We start from the raw sequence: 4585 nt of genomic DNA on the forward strand, positions 1-4585 counted from the left end.
CCACATTCTGTCAGACCTCTCCACCATGACCCTCCCCGTCTTGGGTTGCCCTGCGGGCATGGCTTGGTTTCATTGAGTTAGACAAGGCTGTGGTCCTAGGGTGATTAGATTGGCTAGTTTTCTGTGAGTATGGTTTCAGTGTGTCTGCCCTCTGATGCCCTCTTGCAACACCTACCATCTAACTTGGATTTCTCTTACCTTGGGCATGGGGTATCTCTTCACGGCTGCTCCAGCAAAGCACAGCTGCACCTCACTGCCATGGTCTAAGTCATTTCCCACCTGGATTATTGCAATACTTTTCTAACCTACTTCCAGCTTATTCTTTCAGAATAATTTCAGTAATGCAAAGATCTTGTTAAAATCTAGGTCAGATCTTATAACTTTTCTATGCCACTTCCCTGTTCTAGACTCTCTAAGAGCTTCCTTTTCCCTCTGACACAGAGTGAAAGCTAGAGAGAGACTTTCCAGTAGTCCATAGCATGTCCATGATCAGGCCGTGGATCACCTCTCTGAGCTCATTTCTTCCTCCTCCTCTCCTGCCTAACATTCTGCTCCAGCCACACTGTTTTCTCAGGGCGTCCTGTCTGAACCACTTTCTCCAGGTATCATCATGTGTTACTTTCTCATCACTTTCAGACTTTAATCACTGTTATTTTCTCATTGAGGATTTTCCCGGCCAATGTAATATTGCACTCTCCCGGTACTCTCTGTTCCATTTCACTGCTTTTTTTTTCTCCTTATATCTTTTATTATCACTCACAAATTGTGCTAGTTTCCTTGGGCTGCTGTAACAAAGAACCACAATCAGCTGTCTCAAAACAGCAGGTATTTATTCTTCCACAGTTATGGAGGATAGGAGTCCAGAATGAAGGTGTAGCAGGGTTGGTTCCCTCTGGAGGTTCTGAAGGAGAATCTGTTCACGCCTCTCTCCTGAATTTCGGTGGTTACTGGTCATCCTTCGCATTCTTTGGTGTGAAGCTGCATCACCCCAGTCTCAGCCTTTATCATGACAGGAGGTCTTGCTGTGTTTCTTTTCCCCCTTCTTGGAAGGACATGAGTCATGTTGGATTTAAGGCCACCTTAAATCATTATGGGCTTCCCTGGTGGCTCAGATGGTAAAGAATCCACCTGCAATGTGGGAGACCTGGGTCTGATCCCTGGGGTTGGGAAGATTCCCCTGGAGAAGCGCATGGCAACCCACTTCAGTATTCTCACCTGGAGAATTCAATGGACAGAGGAGCCTGGTGAGCTACAGTCCATGGGGTCGCAGAGAGTCAGACACGACTGAGTGGCTTTCATCTTCACCTTTTAATTGAGTGTGGCTTCCCAGGTGGCACTAGTGGTAAAGAAAGTGAAAGTGAGAGTGAAGTCGCTCAGTCGTGTGCGACTCTTTGTGACCCCATGGACTATAGCCCAGGCTCCTCCATCCATGGAATTTTCCAGGCAAGAATACTGGAGTGGGTTGCCACTTCCTTCTCCAGGAGATCTTCCCAACCCAGGGATTGAACCCAGGTCTCCTGCATTGTAGGCAAATGCTTTACTGTCTGAGCCAACCCAGCTGCTAATGCAGGAAACTTAAGAGACATGGATCCAATCTCTGGGTTGGGAAGATCTCCTGGAAAAGGGAATGGCTAGCCACTCCAGAATTCTTGCCTGGAGAATCCCATGGACAGAGGAACTTGGTGGGCTATGGTCTATAGGGTTACAGAAGTCGAACACTATTGATGGGACTTAGCATAAACATCTGGTCATCAAAGCCACCCTTTCTCCTTTTGATCCATGTAGTATCATGATCTCATCTTACATTGATTGCATCTGTAAAGACTGTGTTTCTAAATAAGGTCATAGCCATCAATACTAGATGGATATGAATTTTAAGGGAAAGTGACACTATTAAATTCAGTACACTAATACATTTATCTTGTTTACTGTCTGTTTCCCTTACTGAAAGATACATTTGGGAGAACTTTGCTCATCACTACATCCCTGTTCATAGAATAGTCTGAGACACATGGTAGGGCTTTAGTGATGTTTATTAAATAAATAATATTCTTGGTTGGTCAGACTAGGTTTTAATTTAGAGCAGATGCCCAGATATATTGCAGCTGATGATGATTAGTGTGTTAAAGAGAGTCCATTTTTCTAAGTGAAGCCTACAGGCTAGTAATTCAATCATAATTCTCTACTCCTTGATTTTTCCTCCAAGATCTATTCACAGGCCTTGGACTAGCCTTCAGTCACCTCTGAAGCCATAACTTAGAAAATAATATCGGTTGTAAAAGACTCTGAGGTCTTGAATAAATGTACCATAACCATGCAAGGACCATTCCTTAAAGACAGTGCTAATGTCACTCAATGATAGAGGGCACTAAATAAACTTTTGATGTGTTTCTGACTTTTCTAAATTCCCCGGATAACAGGAAATCAAATAAGACAGTCCAAGAACAATATTTCCAAACAAAGCAAATAAAAGCCCCCAACATACTTTTTACGTCAAAGCAAAAGCTCTTCTCACATTTAATCCTACTGTGTAAACTCTTGGGTACAGATGAATCAACAGCAGCTAAGTTAACAAATAAAATATGAAACCTCATATCCCAATATGAGCCTTCCATCCCATTCAAAGAAGGAAACTTCAAGGCATACATTTTTCTCTCAACTAATGGAAATTACATTTGATTAGCAAAAGTTGCTGCCACTGATTTTTAAAAATGAAATGATTGTCTTACTTAGAAAGAAATGAAGTTTACCGCTTGAGGCAAAATTTGAAACAAGTAAAAGGTTACACAATGTGTTAAAGAATAAACTTTCAACAGATAGTGGCTAATTTCAAAGACTGATCACCTGAGATGTGGTTCCTCTCCTTCCGCTGTCCCCCTCATTCCCTTCCACACACACCCCCTCCTAGTTTTCAGGTTGTTCGTTAATTATTTTTCTAATATGACACCGCTCCTTCCTCTTCTGGAAACCTGGAGGGATTCTGTGATTGTCCTCAGGACCTGTACTTTCTTCCTGGTGGAAGGCTTCTGGATCTAGACGTAGACGTGGTTGCTGAGGAAGATCTGGCCTCTGAGGAGGACTTGGTACTTCCAGGAGAACTTGATCTCGAGGATGATGGAGAATTATCACAGGAGCGAGATGGACGCTTCGAACGGCTGAAGTGAGATCGGGCCTGAGATGGCGATCGGCTCCTGCTGAGGGACCTGCGGCAGCGACCAAGCTGTTGGCTCTGGCGTGCTTGACTCAGGGGAGGAGTTTTCCTGGCTGCGGCCTTGGTGGAAATCTAGGAGGCGACCGTGGCGTGCCCATCTGCACCCGCAGCTCACGGCCATCCAGCATGACCCCGTCTAGGGCGTCCATGGCCTCCTCGGCGTGGCGCTTGTCCTGGAAGCGGACGAAAGCAAAGCCGCGGGACTCTAGAGTGAAGCGGTCCCGGGGCATGTACACATCGCCGATGGGGCCCATACTTCTCGAAGATGCGCCTCAGGGTGCGGTGTGAGATGCGGTTGGTCAGGTTGTCCACCTTGAGGGAGATCAAGTCGCCCACGTTGGGAGGAGGGCGGTTGTAACTCATGACCTTTGCGAGCTAAGCGGGGAGCCCCCGCAAGCTGAATTCTGAGCTAGCTGCAGTCTGCAAAGGCTGCGAGGACGGCGCAGGCTCTAAGTTTGCCTTGGCCTTGTTCAGCCTGAACACTCTGCCTCTTTGCGTCAGTTGACTCAGCCGGTGGCTGCTTAGACACCCCCGAATGTTGAACGTTCGGTCCGCGCGGATTGTCTCCAGAGCTCAGACTGCTGGAGGAACAGCTCTGTACCAGTTTTTCTTTCTTTAAAGTGAAAGTTCATGACTATAACATCATTTTATGACCTTTCCTGTGTATGTGTAAACACCCAGTTTTAATTATGGGCAAAAGTATATACGTATAGGTGTAATTATGTGACTAAGTAGATGGCAGTGCTGATTCATGTATGCTAAAACCATTTGTTTACTGAAGACAGAAACAAAGTTTCAAAACAGATCATGAACAGATAGGTTGATTCAGTAACACTGACAGGCAGGAGACCATGAGAGCCACCTACAGGGTATGAGCTGTAATCAGAAATTCAGTATGAGAGCTCTTATTCTGCTTGAAAAAAAATAAAAAATAAAAGTCAAGTTATGATCTGTCATTCCAAATTACATAATTGAATATAACTCACATTACTAAAATTTACTGTTTTATTATTGGTTAACTAGATATACTTTTTGATGGAGTAAATTCATTTGATATGACTTGCATTAAAAAAATGCTTTTAGAATTAAGAATTATATTTCATCAGATTGTTGGCAAGGCATCTTTTCTCATGAATCATGTCTATTAGGCTCTAATAAATGAGCTTGACAGTAAAGGGGTAGAAAATAGTATTTTATTAATTATTTTCTCACCTTCAGTGAGCATTATGTACTCTTTACAAGGGTCAAGGAGAGGGAAATTTTCCCCTCTATCCCTCTTGAGTTATATTGGCTGGATTGATAAGAAAATTCGCATAAGGCAGATTAACAGAAAAAGGAACACTTTAGTTCTTGTGCACAGAAGTCTCACAGAAA

The 4585-nt window shown here is 43.9% G+C and overlaps 1 pseudogene; it reads right to left on the reverse strand.

Annotated features, from left to right (window-relative positions):
• Positions 1-2935: 2935 nt before the first annotated feature.
• On the reverse strand, positions 2936-3655 carry LOC108634302 (annotated as a pseudogene).
• Between the last annotated feature and the right edge of the window lie 930 nt (positions 3656-4585).

Source organism: Capra hircus (genome assembly GCF_001704415.2).
Source record: "Capra hircus breed San Clemente chromosome X unlocalized genomic scaffold, ASM170441v1, whole genome shotgun sequence".
Classification (NCBI taxonomy): domain Eukaryota; kingdom Metazoa; phylum Chordata; class Mammalia; order Artiodactyla; family Bovidae; genus Capra; species Capra hircus.